General features: G+C 35.4%; 1 protein-coding gene across 10 annotated transcripts in view; it reads right to left on the minus strand.

Moving 5' to 3' along the window:
- FOXP2 (forkhead box P2) overlaps nt 1-23,048 on the minus strand; it is a 408,488-nt gene that overhangs the window by 247,115 nt on the left and 138,325 nt on the right. The window contains exons 4-5 of one of the 10 annotated variants that reach the window (XM_048942607.1): nt 18,728-18,822; nt 18,178-18,298 (exon numbers count right to left, since the gene is read on the minus strand). The exons of the other annotated variants lie outside the window; for them this stretch is intronic. The gene's annotated coding sequence lies outside the window, so the exon portion shown is untranslated. The remainder of the gene's footprint in view (nt 1-18,177; nt 18,299-18,727; nt 18,823-23,048) is intronic. 10 annotated transcript variants of the gene reach the window in all.

Here is a 23,048-nt window from a genome sequence, read left to right on the forward strand (position 1 = left end):
GCTAAGAATAGAGCTGCTTTTATATAAATCCTGTATCAGTACCGAAGCAAAAGCCTACCAGGATTTATAAATACCACATACACCAGGAAACAAAACTGCACATTTTCTAGCCATGTATTTTGCCACAAGTTTCCATACTACAGAACATCTTTTTAAAAGAAAATACGATAAAATAACAACAAAAAAAAATCTGTATTATAAAATAATAGTAATAAAAAACAGAAGCTGAACTTTACTGTGAACTTCAATTCAAAGGCAGAATATTAATAGCGTCTGTAAACTTCTCCACTACTTCTTATGACATGTAACTCATAAAGAAATGTAACTATATAGTGTGATCACTATCATTTAGATATTATTTTTAAAGTTGTGCAGTACATATGCCAATTTTATTACATGCCTTCAATGCAGTCTTTAGTAATCAAATTATTCAAATGTAGAAAATCTCTTTCTAATTAAAAAAAAATCTTTAAAAGTAACATCCTAAACAATTTTCTCTAAAAACAGACTGCCTCCTTTTTATATCATGTATCAATACAGTATCATGCTTCTCAAAGGTACGAATTTTTAGAGAACTTTGCTTATAGCACTAAGAACTCATCACCATGTGTTCACATGAAATATTGAGTCCTGTTATCTACAGAGATCTTTTACTTACACCTGGTTTTAAGCAAACCGTCCCACTTGACTTCAGTGAAAAATATTTTCTGTGTGTTAGCTTGCAGAGCACCACTTCTGGACTTCAAAGCAAGAATGATACAAAATTAACATCAAAAATATGTTGTGGATTAGAATGGATTAGAAACAGGCAAATCAGTAAGTCTCAGAATGTAACTGCAAACAGGGAGTTACATTAAGGGTATTTGGATGAGACCTGCCATGATAGGTTACCAGTCCTGTACTGTCACAGTTTTTAATCAACGACCTCCAAGAAAATGCAAATTCATTACTGATGACGTTTGCAGACAACACAGCAAATTATAATGAGGAGAGCCAGTTGCTAAAATGACACGATCCAAATCTCTGACAACATGCTAAATAAGGAAATTGAATTGAATGCATAAAGTTGCACTTGTAGCAACTAAGAAAGAAGCCGAATTCAGAGGATGAAGCATGGTATCTCAGAAATAATGACAGACTTGAAGTTACAATTCACAGTGAAGTCCCATGGCACACTAGTCAAATGGGCAAAGACCCCTGACCGCATAAAGAATTAGAAAAGGAAGGTTATGCTTTTTTAAATCCCAACGCAATATAACCATTGCAGAATTCTGTGTCCAGCTCACACATCTACAGTACACTGGGAAAGTTTAAAAGATAATACAGATAACCTTAACATTAAAATATGTCTTATACACTGAAGTCCAAGAGTCGTCTTCTATTCAAGTTCTCAAAAGGAAGGTTAAAAGTGTGAGATAAACAGAAAGTTCTTCACTTCATCGCTTGAAGATCCAATGACTGCAGTATGACTCTAGAGGAACTCTGACAAGAAAAAAACACTTCCTTGTTAAGAACTGGAATTGATTCAAAATACCTGTGGGTAGAGCAGCATTTTTAAACTTCAGTACTCACTCCCATCTCTAATTTTGACTGATTTTAACTGATTTGCTACTCAGATGAAGAAAATCTGTGAGCAATGGCTTCAGCTTGAATAAAAAAACTGCCTTTCTATTGAAAAAGTGATTGCCTATTACACTGTCCTGCAATCCTAGCTCCAGCGTCACCATTATCCTGAGACAAAGATGAAGCCACTGTACAGTGGTTGTGGGATTCCACGATGACCTGGCTATGATTCACACTGATGTACAGCCATTCCAGATACTCACTCACAAGGAATTAAAGACCAGGTCAGATAATACTAAGTTGTACCTCTCCATCTCGTGCGGAGTAAGAGAAGGCATAGCCTCTAACACTATCCACTAAAAGTATCATATTTACATTGCAAAGAATGTAATTTGAAAATTTAAGCATACATAATAAAATAAGAAATAGGCACAGTAAAATTTTGTAGCGGTGATCTCTGAGTAAGGAAGTAGAATGATTTGAAAATGAAAATGAGTATCTACTGAGTACCAGAAAACCAGGTAGGAAAACTAAAAATGTTCTGAGAATAATAATATTTCATTGAAACTAAGGGCATTGTACTCACCTACCCAAATATCTGCTCAGTAACAAAATAATACCTCACACCACAATACCCTAATTTATGCAAAAAAATCAAACAACTCAAGCTTGTATTTCAGTAACAAGTAACCGAAATGATCCTTCCATAAGCTACCTCTCATAATCAAAAACAGAATGCTAACAATATAACTGAACTTAAAATAGTGTGAAATTATCAAAGATATTACAGAGACTAAAAATTATGATTCAGCAAAAATGTTTAATTTACTGAAATAATGATTTTGTAGCATCTTAACCTACTGCAAAATGTTATGCATACTAGGACTCACACTGATCAGAGTATGACCGGATAAGAACAACCAGACTAATGATAATTAATAGAAAGAAAAGGACAGAAAAGAAGTTCACTGACATATCACAACATTCACTTCGTAGAAGTCTTATCTAACACCTTTAATGATCTGGAAATTAATGTGAATACCAGCACCAAAATTGAAAGTTTGTAGTAAATTGGAAAATGCTGAGGACAAGCAACGAAAACACAGAAATTATTGCTTTAAAGAAAGACCTTATGGAAGATTAAAAACACAAGTTCAGTAGTTCTCACCCAGTGCAAGTTGGGTCAATTAGGTCTTTTATAGTTGAATCTTCAGCAGTGAATGTCAGGCAGCAGAGTGACAGGCCTTGAGCTAGATACAACACTTTCTTGCAGAGAGAAGTGTGCTGAGGAATGTCCTGCAAAAAGGTATGAATCCACAGATCCCAATGAAATTGGGGCCTTTGGGTTTATTCTTCACTGTGCTTGCTGAGACTTATTTTTTTAAAATTTCTCAACCGTAATTAAAATAGGACAAAGCATACATAAAAATATTTGGCCATATTTTGCATAAAGGAGGAGTTAAGAGCATCAATTAACTCAAAATTGTAATTTCCTGAAATTAGTGATTACGTTTCTACAAATCTTCATTTCCATCTTCCTACTCCATTTACTTTGGCCTGAGGCTTGTAGGTCTTCACATTGTGTCATATGATTTAAACACAGCTTCCTGACCTACTGCATGCCCACTTTAGTTTTCTTCTGTTTCTAAGTACAATGAAACACAAACTTCAGAAACATAGTTGATCTAAACAGCAACGAGTGAATATTTCAATTGTTTGCAACAACCAATATCCAGCATATACATCTGCTGCTGAGTAACAATACAAGTTGCACCGACCTAGTTCAGTCTATCTTGGACACAACAGAGCCATGCAAAATGCTTGCAAGTATGTGAAAAAATAAATAAATAAAGTACCCATGAGCTAATTTCATTTTTCCAAACTTTTCTTTAGCTCAGCATTCAACACTTTTTCACACATGAAACTGCGTCTACTGAGGAGATTTTATTTCAACTGAAGTTCGACACCAAAATTCATAGCAAGGCAGTGATCAATTGCACACATATGTGTGCACCTATGAAAATAAAAATCTAGCCCCAGATATAAAGAGGATGGTTCAAAATCAAAATTCTTTACCTACGGGGTAGGATCCCTGTTTTGGTTTCCTCCTCTGAGCTGCGGCATGTGATGTGATGGGCTCTACAACATGCATGAAGTACTCAACCTGCTTCATTTTCCTTTACGCCACCTGTAGATGGCAGCAGCAGCTGAGGCTCCCAGCATTAAGCCATTTGCAGCCTGGCTAGCAAGACTACGATGGATCTTTAATTACTCTATTTAGGGCTGATTACAGATGTAATATTGGGATCGAGTCATTAAATGCTCAATCCAGTGAGAAAGTGTCTGAATTAAAAATAAATCATAACAAAATGCATTTCAACCAGGCTCCTTTGTAAGAGATTATTCTATGATTCTATGATACGAGGACGTGGTCTACAACAGACCGATTCTCGTTTCTTAAGTAAAACAAAGCCCTGACCAACACACACATTATCTGCGCTGGGCAAACTAAATAACATGGCAAATAGATCTAAAAGCCAGACTGTTTCCATAGTTTCAAAGAATAAATGAATATGTATGATCCTCATTTCACTGACGCGAGATCATGTCAAGATACAAATGTATATGAAAATAATTAATAGAAGTAAGAGTTTGCATTAGTTAGAATAACAAGGCCAGGACTCAGTAAATACTGAAGTATTTGTAGTTTCCTCAGGTGTTTCTGCATGCAGCCACAGCTCCTGAGGTGAGGAGGCAGCAGGAGCTGGAGCAGTGATGCCAAGCAGGGGCTCTTGCAGGGGGAGACCACGAGTGAAGCCCAAACAAGGCAGTGCAGCCTACAGGTCTTTCCTTCCAACTGAGAATTACAGAGGAGAGACCCCTTCAGGGTTCTTTAGCATGAAAAAGAAGGAAATACACAGGGGAAACCCAGACAAGGGCTAAACGATCAGAACAAGCTGCAGAAGCAGCAGCAGCAAGATCAGCTCCCTTAAATTTCAGCGAACAAAGGAAAAAGGGAAAAAAAGGGACTGCTTTCAATATGCAGTATGGTGGAAGCCTCCCTGTCTGGGAAAGGGCTGTGCAGAGATCAGGACAGAAGACACTGTGTCATTTTACTCCTGAGGTGGTGAACAGACCCCAGGCTTGTTAGATTTGTTAGAAACGGTAGAGCCAAAGAGACTTAGCCAGGTCCATCCCTGCAAGACAAGCAGTGTTGGGCCATCCAACCACAGACAAATGTCCCTCTCACAGCTTGGTGAAGCCCAAAGCCTGCTCATGGAAATGGCCCCCAGCACTGAAAATGCAGGCCCACCATTCTCCATCCACCTGTATGTCCTACCTTTTCTTTCTTCATCTGCAACCCATGCACTGAAACTTCTCAGGACATGGGCTATCTAGCACCTTCCTAGTTTCTACCCTAACTTCACTACAATAAACTTAAGTATAGGAGCTGACACTCACGGAGCCCTGTAGGATTACTTGGAAGAAGCACACTTCTTGTTAAGTAGTTTGAATTTGTGGTTGTGAATGAGAAAACATAAAGGAGAGGGGAAAGCACACCAATGTACAGAAGTGTTTAACATAAAATAATATTTTTAACAAGTGTGTAGACAGTGTTTCAAAAGGCTTACATGCAAAGTGAAGGATATTCATCCCAATGGAAAACCTTTGGAGATCAAACATCCAACTCCATCCAGATACCCCCCCTTACACTGCCATACACTTATAAAACTTCTGCCTATACTGGAGAACTCTGCTGCTTTTATTAACAATAGATATTAAAAGACTTGACCTGAAAACTGTGCAAAATTTGTAATAGCGAGTATGAACTGTGGCAGAACAATCACACCATACTGCCTCTAGGAAACAAGTAGAAACAAACTATGGAAACAGATTAGGAAAAATGACTGCAATCAGTGTTTAAAAGATAAAAGGAATATTTTGCCCCACTTTTCAGCCCTAGCACTTAAGCTATGGCAAAATAAAAAAATAAAACACATGGAAAAAAACCTCAAGTGTGTAAAAGGAAAGCAGTAATGTCATTACTATTGCCCATACAAACAGGAATAAAATAAAATACGTTGCATTCTCAGAAACAACAAACAGAAAAAAAAAACAACCAAAAAACAAACAAACAACAAAAAAAAACCCACCAGGCTGTGCCCATTTCTCCCCAAAATCTTCTTCTCTAAAGTCAAAGAACCAAAAGAACAATTTAGATTCCTGAAGTCCTGCTAAAAATTTGTTTTTACAACAACTTGTTAAATACACTTGGTTTACAGTCATGGCCCAAACATGTACACCTTTAAAAGGTTCAGGATACATTTTAGAACATGACAGTTCTCCACACTGTTTCATGGACATTATATACAGCATTCCTTCAGACACTGTAGCCACCATGAGAAAGGACTAAATCTCCTTAGGAATTAATTGTATTCATCCCAAAGGTGAAAAACAAATCAAATAGTTTTTCACTTCTTCTTTCCCTCTTTATGATGTAGAAGAAGGACAAAATTTCTTTCCCGAAAACACATGCAGCACACACAGAGGTTACCTAGTTTCTTAGTTTAGACTCAGGAGGATAATCACAAATCTCTCCCTCTGTATTTTTTGTAAAGAGTTAGAGGTCAAAAGAACTGGAATAGGAGCTTTCCAGTTGGAAGGTTTAAATTCTGTGAGGGTTTTTTTCCATAAAATTCAGTTTTGTTTTCCAAATGAAAGCAAGTTAAATCAAGTCACGTTAAATTAAATCAATGGTAAAGTTTAAGCTTCTCCCCTATAAACTTTTGGCATTTTCCAAATACATGTGATCATCTTATGGAAAACATGGCAACTTGCACCTAAATCTCATAAAAAGAGAGAGAGAGAAAGCAGATAATAATTGTATTCCTAAAGAATCAGGAACATCAAATGTAAGGCAATGATAAGCACTCATTAAGTATTTATAATATCAGCGCATTAGCCATTAATAGCACAAGTCTGCATATAAGTCATACTGTGCTCTCTGAAAGTATGAAACTGCAGTGCAATAAATTATAAAGAATATAAGTTTTAGGAAACTTAATTAATACAAAAAATACAAAAAGTGATGTGGTAAGAGATGATTGTCTTGGAACAATGCACTATGTTGAAAACAGTTGATCAGAGGGGAAAAAAAAAACAACAAACAACACAGACCAGTCAGATACCAGGTGTATCTAGCTGTTCACAGAACTATGAGAGGCAAAGGAATTCCACTTCACAATGCATTAATTGCATCCCCTTGTACTATCACTATCCAGGATTACCTCACCTGTATCCTGTGTTGGATCAAAAGCCAATCAAATCATTTAGATCAGACCTAAGGCTGTTACAAACTGTAGTAAGCATAACGTTTTGTGGGCTTTTCTACTGGTCAGCTATCACTGGAGAACAAGAGGAAAGGAGCAGGAGCCTGAAGACCCAGCCTGAGGCATTTAGTCCATCCCATTTGCCAACTGCTTTTTGAAGCACAGTAGTATTCTATTTTAAAGCATCAACTGTTTCAGAGCAATGCAAATAAATGTTCTGTAACCGTGCAACACCCCCAGTATTTGTTTTAAGTGTCCACGGTCTATGTAGGAAAAAAAACAACAAAAGCTTAATATTTATTGCTCATTAAATTATTACTTGGAAAATTACTAAAGAGCATTATTTTATCTCTAATTATTCTGTGTCACAATTGTTACAGTCTCCTTACCTTTAAGTTTTACTTTTATCATCAAGAAACGAGCTGGAATTAGAAAAAGCATGAATCATATGGAACAAAGACTATCCATCAGCATGTCACACACCATGTGGCATTGTGTTTTCCTAAGTCAAAGTCATGCTCCAAGTTTCAAAACTTCAAACAACTCAAATACCACAACATTCATAAAACAGAACTGAGCTACTGGGAGTAAGAAAAAAAAATACAAAAAAGGTAACAGACCTCAACAGCAGACAGTAAAATTAACATTTCAACAGTTCTCGCCTTTCATCTCAGTCTCCATAGTACATTTTTTTCTGGAAAAGCTACGATTTAGGTTTAGAAAGATGCAGAATTACATAAAACATCTGGAATATGGGACAAGGAATATTGGCTTATTATCCCTGGTGGACCCTCCCTATGAAAAATTTAATAGGTCTGTTTTGGTAGTTTTAATCTCCAGAGCACTTCAAGCTATGTTATGGAAACATCATCTTGGTAATTTATATTAGAAAGAACACCTGGTGATGAAAGCAAATATACCCTCTTTAAAATTGTGAGTGATTTTTCTTTAATCCTCAAACTTTTCATCTTCTTAAATATATAATTTTTAACAGCTCAACTAAAAATTAGTTTTTGTATCTTTGAGACTGATCACATTGTAACCATTGTGAACTTACACCATTTTACTAGAGAGCTACGTTTCTTCATTCTGGTCTTCAGAGAACAAGTCACTTTGTCTTTCCTTTGACATTGGCCTTTTACAGATTACTGAGAAAGCTCTGTTGAATCTTATGTGAATATCACAAAATCACTTAAAATGTTGTCTGTTTATTACTCTGTAGCTTCAAACTTTAAAGGGGAGCAAAGCACTGTGAACAAGATTTTCACTATGCTTGTTTCTGCCTCTATTCCTAAAGGCAGCTTTTACTGTCAACAAGAATAAAATACACAGAGTCCGTCACAATTCCTCCTAGCATAATTTCACATGACAGCATACAGCAAATATAAATTACATAAATTGTGATCTGCATTTGCTGCATTTAGTAAATAATTTCAAAATAACCAGTAAATTTCTAAATGTGAGAGCAGAGATGTTATTTTCCATTAAAATCATTAACTGCATTTCTCTGAACAAAAATGCATTTTAAATGCTGCATCTCTTAAAGAAATATAGCAAACAAATTCCTACTGTCCGACTGCCTTGTGGTTTAATACAAAAACATTTTTAACTGCTACTAACATACCATTTTATTGATAAATGGGATATTAATGAAAGAATCTATCAAGCCCCATCAATCTATAAAGCAAGTTACTGGTAAAAATGCATCCTGTATTTTCCACTTACAATTAGGTTTCCATTTATCACGTTTCTGAAGAAACAACAGCTGTACAAATTAATCTGTTTTTATCGCTTAACATCCCTCACAGACATTTTGTATTTTCTAACAAAAACGACTATAATATTATAATCTGTAGCCTATAAAGATTTTCAGAAACATTTTTTTATTAATTTGACACTGATACGCCTCCATTTCTAATATCCCAACCCTGCAACATTTTAAATGCAATTAAAAGTGGTTATGAAAGAGTGTGGACTTCCTTGTGAAGTAGGAAATCACTCTTGTGATTAACATGCAAACGAGCTCATGCTGGCAGAATAGATTGGGGTTTTAAAACCCCAATTACTTTTGTATGATTATCTATTTACCCGTACACAGACTATTTTCATTTTTCATCTAATACAAAGTCATCCTGCTTACATTTTTAGCACAGCAATTAATATTTACAATAATTATGACATCAAGCACCATTGAGAGTACACCAAGTGAATCATTCACCATGTTCTTTAATATACACGTTATTAAAATAAATGCTATGGCAGCAGATAACAGGGAATGGAGATGCGTTATTGTCCTCTATGTGCAGTTCAGCCTAATACAACATTCTGTTGGTTTTACATTTAGTTAAGGGGCACATTATTTTTAGTACCTGAGTCAGTCAACTGCTGTTCAGATTACAGATGCCAAAACTTTCAAGTCTGTAACTGCTTTGTATGAAGCGTAAGGTTTGTTTAAACTTCCACAGTAAAAATAACAATAAGATTACTTCTCCTGTTGTTTTTTTTCTTTTTATCTTTTTCTCTTTTTTAAGTAATAACAGACAATTCTTAACTTCCACTAACACACTTTGATTCATACCTGCTACAGAGTGCACATATACACATTTTTTCCAGACTTCTAAAGAAAATTATAATGCATTAATGACAGGAACTATGGTAATGGAAAAAGGTCACCCTCTTTCGAACACCTTCTGTTTTAAACCATTATATATACAGACATTTGAGAAAGCAAAGAATTAAAAGGCAGCCTTTGTGCAACCCATTACTGAAATATTATAGAATAATCTATATCAAATGTAGTGGAATAGCAGATTCTTTTGGATCTAAATTTACTGCAGCCACAGAAATGCTTTTATGCTTATTATGTATCTGCATGTTGATTCAATTATTAAAAGAACACCTGACAGCAGACTTACTTAATTGAATTAATTAAACTGGATGAATAATCACAGAATTACCATTGTATGAAATTTGTCCTGAAAAGTAACACTGGCATTTTGAAATTGCAAGTAATTTGAATGGTGAAATACACTAAGCAGAAAAGTCTTTCCTTTCTGCACTCTGAAATTCTTCACCTCATACATGAACAAATGGGACACAGAAATGAATAGACAGCTGTGAGTAATGAACGCTTTTTCTTATATACTGTCAGCTATTGCACGGGCCCAGCTATGTCACCAGATCTTTTAAAAACTTTGCAAAAACATTGCAAATAACAGTAACAATTTTTTTTATCTTGCTCTTGCATGTAACAGCCAGGACTATCAGACGCTGAGAGAGGGGCAGACTAATACTGCAACACTTGTGTAAAGCACTGCTTTTAGACAGCATATCCAGGAAAGACTTGAGTATGGCCAATCTTAATGACGGAAATACTGTTTACTAGCTAGAATAAGTAAATTAAAGATGTCCCATGATTTTAAAAACGTTTTAATAGATGAGCACAGTGAGCTTCTACTACTAATTTTAGCAACAGGAGCCAATTTCTTCAGCGATTAAACGTTATGACATATACTATATAATATATTCTTTTGAAGGTTCTTGGAAAGCATTCTTGTTATTATTTAAAACCAATCCACTGATGAAGTTCAGAGGAATTTATTCTACCTTTTCCTATTTAGTTGCATTTGATAATTCGCTAGACAGAAGTGAAATTTTACATCACATTTTTTTTGCTTTTTGCTTTTTTTTGCATTTTCTGCTTCCCTTGCTTTCACACACACACACATACACACAAAAAAAAAAGCAACAAAAACAACAACAACAACAACAACAAAAATAATAAAACACCCCACAAAGAGGAATCTCACTGTTCAAAACAGAAGTTTATACTGGCAAAGAACATTCCTGGAGTGCAAGCACCCAATCTGGCAGATTTTCAAGACCCAGCTATTAGCTCTGTATCACCAGTGGGTATTTTTCTTAATTCCTCTTGCAGGGTTTTGGTTTTGATCCACCTAATAGCAAAATGTATAAAATAGTCCAATTTTCATATGACAGAATGATGATGAATATTTACCTTACTCTAACATAAACTGCGGCACAGCAGAATCGCACCCGTGATTTTTTTTTTAAGCAGCAATTTCTTTCCCTAAAAATGAAAATCTGTGCTTCTACAAATAAAAATATTAATTATTATTAACTTTACTAAAAAGAATATGCACATTTACAGATATTCAGTCGGTATATCCATATCTAGAAATGAAATAATACATCTAACATCTACCTACTATAAATCACTGGGTTTTTTTACATTCATATTTCCCCTCATATTCCTACTTGAATATAATTCATTTTATAAATATGCCTGATCCTGCCTCTGACCTTACTACACTTTAAGCTCTTTTCTGCTCATGGAAAGCTAATTTGCATTTTTTAAAAATGTGTCTGTATTAATGATCTAATTTACCACAAAAAGGCTTTATATTAAATACAAAAAGGACAGCCATTAGCCTTCTTTCCACAATAAAATCAAAACAAAAAATAAAACATCTAATTTACACAACAATTAACACATTTTTTTTCCCCCGAATACAACATTAAACTGTGAATGCTGAATCTGTACAGTTCAGCATTCATAAACATCACATATTGTGCTGAATTCTCGCTTTACAATCAAAATAAGGAATATTATAAATATGTAAAGTTTTACAAAACACTTTTCTGAGAAATCTATACATCCATTTTAATACCTATATTAATAACCACAGCGGTTAGATTTTTCTTTTACATAAATTATACAAAGTACATTGGCATTACATACCATTTTAATACCAGGTTATTATCGCTTTATTTCATAATATTGGAGGTGGAAATGGAAACAGTGCCATCATGTGATACTTTTCAGGCTACTTCACTTCTTGTATTTCCAAGGAGCGAGCCTCTTGCTACTATACAAAATAGGAGCATACCTTGAAAAGCACACAGTGGCATTACAATTTCTCATATGCCATTTGGTAACAATATCATTTAGGTATCATTACGCATCGAGTGTTGAAAACACCTTCTAAATCTGCAAAGGTAAACAAGTGTGTGATAGCACAAACATTACCCAGCACCTTGCAGTTGGAGTTCACAAATTATCCAAAACAATCTTGTGACATTCCTTTCAGTTTACAGGCAAGATATTAATCCAAACAGGCTCATTTTCACAAAAGAGCAGAGAAGTTAAATTCCCTGGTTTTAATTAGTACCAGGCAAGCTACTTGGAAAAAAACCTCATACATGAAATCATCACAGACATACAATATCAAAGCCAAATCCAACTCGTATTATATTTACTAGACAAGATATTTTTTAATGAAATCAGGCACATGGTCAGTTTTTCTTTTGTATTCATTTCATATTGAAATAAAGGCTTTTTTCTCCCCAGTGGTCACAATAAGCTGGAAAATGCAGACTCGATGCTAAAGACGCACGTATTTCCACTAATTCCTTGCCTCTTCCAGAGATCAAGGCAACCATTTGACAACTGCTTGGAATCTAGAAATGCAACTAATCTATTAAATCTGAAATCTAACTTTACTGCACAACTCACAGCTGCCAAATCTCAAACTACTTCATAGTCTTTTCTTTTTTTTTTTAAAGAGCCTTCTTTGCGCAAACTGAAACCCTCAGAGTGAATGTTGATGAAGCAAATGCCTGAAATTTAACTTTTAAAAGTGAGCAGAGAAGCCAGATTTTGCCTGTGACATTTCAGAGTTTCTATAGTGTGAACGCTGACTAAAATTTGGGATGATTAAAACCCCTCACACGGTTGAACAGAGCACTGCTCCTCAGGCAAACCATTCCTATTATATTTTTATTTGTAAGCATATGGGCATGTGCAGGCATTTCTGAAATATTTAGATTTCTTTATGTGGGACTCAAAAATTGCTGGTGTATCCATGCAATTCAAATATTTGAGTTATGCTCAAGTGCATTTTGAGTTTGAAACAAACACAAAGGGATTTTATACAAGTCATATTCCATCTATCTGTAACTCCACATACGAGCCAGCCCTACAGCTGGTGAGCATATCTGCTTTTGGTGAAAGGTAACAAAACAAATCCCTTCAACAACAAGAATCTTCACAGAACAGGATTCATACCAGAAATGTTAAATATAAGAAAAATGCAGCAGTAAAGAAAGGTGGAAAAAAAAACAAAAAAAAACAACAACAAAAAAAAAACAGATTATGTTCTTACTTAAATTTAATGTGTACTACTTAAGAGTACTATTTTCCAAATTGCTCAAAGCAATTTGCATTTACCAAGCTGCAAGGCAGGTCACTTGTGCACTGCATCAATACTGATCTGTATAGCCAGCATAGGGAAGTTTAATTCTTTTGTTTGGAACCCAGAAAGCAGAAAACCTGTTTTCAAAGAACAAAGAAAGAGATATTGTTTTTTATTCTTAAAGGCTAGATGTTTTCATGACTGCCAGCCACAATACCACCCTGGCTCCCTACCTTGCACTTCCACCTGCTGGTTAGAAAACTAGTTTGACCAGAATTTAATCAGAAAAATTGATACGCAAATCTTTGCATGGTAAAACAAGTTACTTAATCAGGGATTTTTCAAGCTTTTTTATTACTGATGGTAATTACCACCTTAGAGAGTGATAAATATATATATTTTTATATGTCAGGAGTTTAGACTTGGTCCCTCTAAGTATGGAACAAATAATTAGTGAAAGCTTCCTGTCATCATGAGATGTACAGAAACAATCTGCTCTTACTACATAGTTTTCTTTTTTATTCTGCTTTATTGGTTACTAGTTCTATCATGTGGAACTAGCTGATAAGCATTAACAACCTGACCTTACAAAAATACTGTCTAGATACTCACAAAGCTATACAGAAGGCTGTATATCAGGTAAGATCCTAAACTTTTTCTAAATACATGAAGCCCTAAGCAAGAGGAATTATGATCTGGTGAGGCACTGCTGGTTGACCAGCCAAAGCATTTATGAAATGTGGACAAGGGAGTTGAGTTTGCTTTCAGAGCCCAGTCACCCCATGAGCAGCTAGTAAAAAGGACTCTGGGCATTCCTTATTCCAAAACATTTCCCCTCATGCCCAAAACAGTTGCTCAAGACTGAGACTATACTGCAGATGAATGCATTCAACATAAGGAGGGGAGAGTGCTCCAAGAAACAATTATCCTCTATATTTTTGCAATTTTGAACCAAAGAACAGGTCGCATACCTTCCCAGCAAAAAGACAAACACTATATTTATCTGTATTCTTATTTCTCAGTCTCAGAAACGCAGTGTTCTAGATAGAGGTCAAAACAGAAGAATGAACACCAAATATTTCATGGGGAAGCTCTGAAAATCGCACATTGTTAACGAAAAAGATACAAAATTAGAGTCAGCACTGCTAACGTAAATGAAGGACCACAAGCGTTCTTATGTATCAACCTACAAATGCACAGGAGACACCTCATCCCACATAATTTTCCTTCAGATTATTCCAGTTTGGAAGAAGCTTGAGAAATATTTCAACGTACACTGCACTTTTACTGTCCATATTACTTTCTATTTTTCCCCACTTCCAAACTGCAGTTACAATTCTGTGTATTTTGACTTTGTAACTATATACCGAGATGAAGACCAAGGGCACTTCACAACAAAACTATAATTAATTTTTATTTTTTTATTCATTAATTTATTCTATTTAATTATTTTTGTAACTACTGAGACCTTTAAATAATGAATGCACTGCCTGGCAGTCAGATAGCTAACCCAGAGAGATGCTGTTTACCCAACTATAGCACTCACCTGTTTGAATAAGCCACAAAATCTACAAGCAAATTCCCAAATTACTAATAATTACTCCAGCACTGGACTCACCTGGACTAAATTCATTAGGAAAATAAAGCAATCAATGTCATGTGGAATCTCTTAAGAAAATTATTAGACATTCCTTATAGTCTTGAAAATTTTAGAAACGAAGTATAGTTTAGACCAGGTTCTAAGGATGGAGTTACATGCTGTCCTTAATTTGAGAAGGGACTGAAAAAAAAATTAAGAGATCACCATAGTTCTCAAGGCATACTTGAACAACCACAGCAAGTGTGGAAGGCTTTCTCATATAGAAGTACAGTCACTCACCTTTACCTCCCAACGCAAACAAAAATGTCACAGGAAATAAGATATACCGTCAGAAAAAGAAAGATAAGCCATAGGTGGTAGTTTAAAAGCAGGTTTGCTGATAGCTGCAGCACCATATGCCATCATCTCTGAGCCACAGGTTGCATTAAGAAGCGAGATCTGCTGTGATAACAGCACTGATACAGCCAGGGAATGGGAGTTTACTCAGCACTTGTCACTCACATTAAGCAGAAGGAACAGCTGGATGTTTTGTAAGCAGACATGGCTGAAACTAGGCCTGAGCCAGAGCAGCGTGCACATGCCCATGCCTGTCTCTATAGCTGGGGCTGCAAAGCAATGTACACATCTAAGCCTTCAAAAAACACTCTTTTACAGAGAGCTCTATGGTTTTTTGGTTGAAAACAAGTGTTAGTTTAGGAAAGACTTAATTGAGTTCAATGAATTCCCAAATCAACCCTAATTAAGATGCCAAATTGTTAATCAGAAAAAAACACGTAAGTGCCAGTCGCAGATTCAGTGCAACAAAGTGTTTTTGTATTTGATAGGAATATTCACAATCAAAAGGAAGAGATGCTCTACATATGACAAAATATGACTGGACATGTTTTCCTATCTGTGGACTGACAGACAAAAGGAAAATCCCTAGAGGATGAGCTACTGCAAGCTTTAAGACAGCTTCAGAATGGAGTTTGATGTGTGCAAAAGACACAAGAGGTCAAGTAATCCCCTTATGGTTACAGAATGTACAGTAAAAAATTCTATTTGCTTGCGAAGTCTCTTTATTTCACTCGTCTTTCAGATAAAGTATTATGATTAAGTAACACATGGCCTTTAGTAGGACATAATGGTTGGGATGGTACCTACTGGTGGAAACCTGACAGAAGAAAAAAGACTGAAATAAAGCAAAAGTTCTGTCTGACTGTGTGTGTGTGTGTGTGTGTGTGTGTGTGTGTGTGTGTGTGTGCCTGGGGGGGGGGGGGGGGGGGAGCTTAATTTCAAAGTCACTCATCCTAGGGCAGAACATTCCTTCCACACTTTAAGACTTTTTTTTTCCACTGAACTTACCCATGTTTTGCAAAACCTATCGCTGTTGAAGGGATAACTACTGCCAACCTTTCTCTTTCCTGGACTCCTGTTTTACAGGAAAAACGAAAAGCCTCTGCTTTTCAATTCTTTTATACTACCTCCAAGGCTTCTGTAAGGCTTCTGACAGTAAATTATTGGAAAGAACACACAATAGTACTTCCTATCTCTAAACAAGCCTCCAATTCTGGTCCCCAAACATAGACACCTGCAAGATTAACACACCTCCCAGAAGCAACAAGAAACTCAAGATAAGCTTGAGTTGTCTTCTGTTACTGTTTCTTTAAAGCAGGAACATCCACAATGTGAGTGGTTTTCCTGAAAAGAAACCAAATGGTTTCAACCACAACACAGGAACAACACAAACACAATGTCAAGCAGTTCCTTGAAGTTATTTTCAACAGCCTTTAACATAAATAACGTCATGCTGCCAAACACGTTATTTCTGAAGGATGAGACTACTAGGAATTGCAACTCTTCAGTCTATGAATATGCAAGTATAATTGGGTGGTAAGATGGAAATGCCTGCACTGAATCAAGATTATACAGGTGACACTTTCCACTGTGAACCAACTAATACTAAATACCTTTCCATACTTGTCTAAGAGATTTGGCTATTTGTGGTGTTGCAGATGAGCCATAAAACAGAATTCCTGAACACTTGTGCTTCAAGATCACATTGCACTTCACAGCTGTTGTGTTTTACCCCAGCAGAGGGTGCATTTAAGCAAGTGGAAAAAAGCAATTTTCTTTTATGCACAGCTTAAAGTGCTTAGGGGTCTTTTTGAATGAAATGTAACACGTGCATATATTATATTTAAAATATATTAAATAATTCATAAGATATAATTATTAAGTCTACCTGCACTGTTTGTCTCATTTTTTTGTAGTTCTTCAAGTGCCACATAGGAAGCATCATATTGCTGCATCTACTTAGATGGAAGGGTGAAGTCTAAGGCATAGAACTCAATTTCATAACACTGTGATGAATATGAAGTCTGTAAATCTGTGTAATGGAACTACTGTTATGATTATTTTTAAAAAAGGAAACTTTTGTTTAATCTTCTACATTAAAGAATGCTGAGATTGCAAAAGCAAGCAAAGCATTTAAAAAACAGAACATGCCTCAAGTAAAGCAGTTCATATGGTATTATTTCAACCTCCACTGCATGACCTTTCCTGAATTCTTCATTATTATGTCCCACATTATTTGTTTCCCCAGGACTTACGTTTCATCACTGCATTGGATAGATTGAGTTCTGAACTGAAATTATTTAAATGTTATTTAGTGCTACTTTTGTGTAGAAGTTTGTAGTCTGTCCCACGCCTTCTCTGCTGCTGAAACTGGAAGGTAAATAGCCAAAGTATGGATACTGGGAATAGAATGCAATGCCAAGGAAATGAATTTCTACCACAAGGAATTTTCTTACAAAGGTGGATAAAATGAAAAAAAGATAAATAATCTTCCATTAAAAACATGGAAATAATTTCCGGATGTCAAAACCACCACCAAGATGGAACCAAGATACAAATACATGCAAAACTTTCACAAAATTTCATACATAGTCTCTCTCCCGTGTATATGATATATATATCATACATATATCATATATGATATATATCCTGTATATATGTATATATATGTATATCTTCTACAAAGCCTGGAAAAAAAAACTTTAAATTAAAAAAAAAAAAAAAAAAACTAATCTACTTTCACAGATTATATTATTCCTTTGGCCAATAGGAGCTGAAATTCAGAAAAGAAGTAACCCACAATTATCTACCTAAAACTCTTCTCTCTAAACGTGAATAAAAAATTAAGTGCTCAATGTTGCAATGTCAGTTTAAAGTGAATTCATACTTTCTAAAACAACATCATTTTTTAAGGAACAGAGATCCCTTCCACTTGAACAGAATTAATCCCATGATGAAATTTTCAAATAAAACTCTGAATAACATGTGACAATTAAATAGTTCTAGAATTGCACTGCAGTTGGATAAGGAATTAATAAATAAACAGAACAAGTTAGTTCTCAGAAGAGTTACTTCAGAGAGCAATAGAACTTATGAATAACAGTATGGACAGATGTAAAAAATTTTTCCTCACCAGACACACTATTTTGGCTGTTTCTGTTATACAAGACAACTATTTTCACGGATATTAGTATCTTCAAGGCCACTATTCCTCCAGCAATGTGTTTGAAGTTGACCATCAGGTCTAAGAATTACTGTGGGAGACAGACAGACAGAGAGCATGATTGCATCAACTCACAAAACTTCTGTTTTCTTACAAAGTATACTAAAAATAGCAAACGTAGGCTATGGTAGCCAAGGAGATAGACAATTCCTCAGCAGGGCACTTTCTGCAGGGACGGTCAAGCCAGAAGAACACAGGAATTCAGTTCATGTCTGGTGGTAAGAATTCTCAACTGGATAAATTGTCGTAACAGGACAAAAGAAAGAGCAGGTGCATTATATTAACTACTTAAAATAAGATTAACCAATTAGGACATTTTAAATTATGTACTTCATGGAAAAGGAGATACTGTATTTTAGAACATCATTATCAACACCTTTTGTTAGCAACTTTTGTTTAATTCTGTAAGAAAATCCCAAATTTGTATCTCTGGCAGTGAAGGAACAGAAATTTCACTTACTTCATTGATGAGAAGACTGCAGAGCAACTCATTCATTCACAGTGGACTAATGCCATATATTAGCTAGTTATGTTTCCTCATTTTCTCTTTTACTCCTATGAAACAGATACCACGTTCACCTGGTTTGTTTCACAAATGGGTTTCTCTGAACATAAAGTTAGAGAGGAATGTTCACCATCACCCGCAGCACCACAAAGGAGATGTGTGGTTTTGCCAATTTAACTTTGCAGCAACTGAATTCTAATTATGGTTTAAACATAACTATTAAGAATGATTTAATACCCAAAATACTGTAGTACAATTGCATTGCATAAAGAAGGAACACACTTGTACAACTTGGAAAATACAATAATATCACATAAAAGGTGAAACCATGAACTGAATTTCACAACTGTTGTTCATGCGAGCCAACACTGCTTTAACAAACATTGTTTAATTGAAAACAAGGTTGGTTTTGTCTGTTTTGTTTTCCTAAAAGAGGGAAAAAAAAAAAAAAAAAAAAAACAACCCTAAGGACATTTTAATATTCAATTTAAACAGTTTAATATTCAAAGGCTGTTTTAGGGAGGTAAAGATATGTCTTTCTATTGTAGTTACACCTTTGTTGTGCTTTGTTCTCTTCTAGTTTTTCTTTTTCTTTTTTTTTTTTTTAATATATTCACTAACACAGCATTCAATTAAAAAAAAAATGAGTTTAAGAGAAGGAGTCTTCAAGATCTGGCTATGTCAAATATCGTCTCCATTTTGTGTTTCTTATTAAAAATTACTGACGTTTTGGAATAAAAATACTTATCCCAGGACAGAAAAAAACTTTTCTTTTTTTTTTTTTAATCCCAAATGAGTAGAACAAGTTATCACACATGCTCTTACCTGATAAGCACACTGTACCTCATAAAAGGTACAAATCAACAAATCAAATAATAAAACTCTGATTAATCACAACAACTCATTAAATGCTACTTTATGTTTTTACGAAAAATATTCCCCAAACATCCCCTCACAATAATATCAAAAGTGAGGGGATGAGAGCTGAGAATTGGCACATAGCCACAGCTTGGAATGCTCAAAAAATTACTGTATCCATTCAAAATAACTGGAAATTCCAAATGGAAATTCTTGTTTATGCAGATCAGACAATTTGCAATCTCAGTGTTTCTTTATTTTACTGATCATGTGCAGTCTACTTGAATTGCCAGAATCTTTTTTCCTCTTTTATTTCTTTTATTTTTCAGGGAAAAAATAAAAATTAAAAAAAAAAAAAAAAAAAGTGGTAATGAAGAAAAAAGAGAAAGTTGACATTAAGAAAAAAAAAAAGCAAACAATAAAATTATCATGTAGATTTTTATGTAGTTATTTTCAATGAGCCAGAAAATAAAATTCCACAAATTACATCAGTAATTTTGTTTTCCAAAGGACAGATTTCATATCCCATGGATGAGAGTCCAAACTGAGTGACTACAAGGTTTCCAAACACAAACATTCCTACTTTTTCTCACAGTTGGACAAGCAGTGTAAAAATAAAGTTTCTTGATCTTTAGGATGTTTCTGTACACAAAAATACAGATCAAAGCTGACGATAACAGTGCAGTCCTCTTTGGCAGTTTAAGATACATAGCAGCACATCAGTACTTGTAGAGACAGTCTGATAAAACAAAAAATTTAAGAAGTGCTTTCAGGCTATTTAGGATTTTATTAATTAAATTAAGTTAGTTGGGAAAAGAAAAATGTTTAAAACTAAATCATAAACACAAAAAGATATTAACTAGGTCACCAATAATCTCTGGTATGAAATGAATGAAAGATACTCAATTTCAGAGATACTGCTTCAGGCTTTCCGCAAGATCAGGACACATCAGGTCTAGAGTTAATTCAGCTGTCTGAACATCCATAAAACACAGCAAGATGCAGGTGTGTAGGTAAGCACACACTGTCATGTATGCACGTGTAGAGTCCTAAAGATGGTACTAGAGCTACTGCAAGTTACTGCTTCCCAAAACAGGAAAATTAAAGCTACTTCTAGGATCGTGCACACACACTATGACAGTTCTGCAAAACAACTTAGGACAGAAAACATTGCACAGGCCATATGCAAATGCCATATTTTTAAAGTGTTTTTTCCACAGTCATAAAATCCAGAGCAGGGATCTTGTTTTGTTGTTGCTGTTCTGGTTTTGTTCTTTTTGTTTTGGAAGCAGAAAAGTGCATTAGAATCCACATAAAATTTTCCTTAGAGTTTAGTCCCACAATTTTAGGAGATGCTATACTCTGCACCACCAACTGATATATTTCCACAGCTTTTTCAAAAAAAAAAAACCAAATGATCTGAAGTTTAAAAGCTTATTCAAAATAACTGGATTAGTATGAACAAGCTATTCATCTAGCTCACTTACTGTGGTGTCTATGAACGTACATTAGAGATTTAAAAAAGAAATAATCAAAACTTCTTACTTCATGAGTTTTGAAAGCAAACAACAACCTTTCTGTATAATACTGGCTTTATTAATTCCTTTTTTATGCATAGATTATTGCATAATGACTAGGAATACAGAAGACAGACATCTACAGGAAAGATATTGAGACCCTGGAGCCAAGTCTTAAGAGGAGTGGTTGAGAGAACTGGGGTTGTTTAGTCTGGCAAACAGGAAGCTCAGGGGAAACCTTATCACTCTCTACAACTACGTGTATGGATGTTGTGGGTGAGGTGGGGTTGGCCTCTCCTCCCACGTAACCAGCAATAAAACTAAAGGGAATGGCTTCAAGTTGCACCAGGGCAGGTTCAGGTTGGATATTAGGAAAAATTTCTTCTCTGAAAGAGTGTCCAGAAGCTGGAACAGGCTGCTCAGGAAGATGTTAGATGTTGTATTAAGGGATATGATTCAGTGGGGAAAAACTGGAGGAAGGTGCATGGTTGGACTGGATGATCATGGAGGTCTTTTCAAACCTTGGTGATTCTATGACTATATGATGACATTCATTTATATGACTTTCATTCTTCATGTATGAAGTTACTTAAAATTCGTCTTGCCAGACAACACCCAAGATACTGATCTTATCTATGTCTTTAGACTATCACAGCAATACCACCACTAAAGTATACAATCCTTCTAGAAATATCAGTAGAGATACATAAACCAAAATTGTTTCAATGAAGCTCTGAATAAGATGGGCTCCTAAGTTTATACGTGGCAATAGATTTTATCTTTTTTTTTTTAGCTGTATAAAGCAGATGGAGATGTTTTATGCAAATAAAACTTCCAATGATTTTAACGTATCTGAACTTCATGTTTTTCAAGGAACCTGTTCTAGAATTTTATGTGTTTCAAGATTCTCTTCTCTCCGAACCTGCTTCTAGAATCTGCTTCTAGATTCTTCATTCAGGGACCCTGATTGTCTTTGATTCCAATAATAAAGATCACTTACAGCCAAGTTCCATCATTCAGCGCTTCGAACAGCTACGAAAAATTGGTATCAGTGGATATCTGGAACTGTAGCCATAATATAGGCTCATTAAGGCAATTAGGGAATCATGAGGTTGAGGTTGAAAGGGATCTCTGGAGGTACCCCCACGCTCAAGCACGTCACCTAGAGCAGTTTTCTCAGGACCGTCCCCAGTAATATCACAATACATGTAATTTTCCGAACTCTTGCTTCTCAGCTCTGAACAGTATCACATACAATATGCAATTGCATTTGGTAGAGATTTCTGGATATTTTCTCCCAGAAAACTGACTTGTTTTTTTCCATGTATTCTTTATTAAATCATTCAGTTTATAACAAGACCAAGGAAGTCAAATTATTCTTGCTCCCTGCCCCTGGGAAAAAGCAAAGAGAACTTTTAAGTTCCATTGCCTATAAGGGAACAGGACAGATCTCAAGTCTGAGTTTGTCTTTTACCTATGGTTTTGCCTTCCTGACACTATCACTGAAGAATGCCAGGACAAAGACAGTGGTGCTTTAAGAACTCTGGAAGTGCCTTCATCTCACTCGGAAGCTCACCACAGAACTCTTCAGAAACAATATCTAAAATAGAGATCTTTTAGAAAACCCAGCCTAACTCACACCACACCTAATAGCATTATGGCATACAGCCTACATATGTAGGACCAATGACAACTGTCCACATCATCTTTGACAGCATGACAAATCCTCTTACGAGCTGATCTGGCCTTCTTTCACCCTGTATTATCATCACAATGAGGTTCACCATCAGTAATAAATATGGCAGAGTCATAATCATGTACTTTCATTAAATAGTTCTGCTTGTAAGAGCTCAGCAATGGTTAAATGTGAAGTTTGAAGAAAATGTCCTGTGTTTAAAAGG

The sequence above is a fragment of the Lagopus muta genome, chromosome 1 (assembly GCF_023343835.1).
Source record: "Lagopus muta isolate bLagMut1 chromosome 1, bLagMut1 primary, whole genome shotgun sequence".
In the NCBI taxonomy this organism is placed as follows: Eukaryota; Metazoa; Chordata; class Aves; order Galliformes; family Phasianidae; genus Lagopus; species Lagopus muta.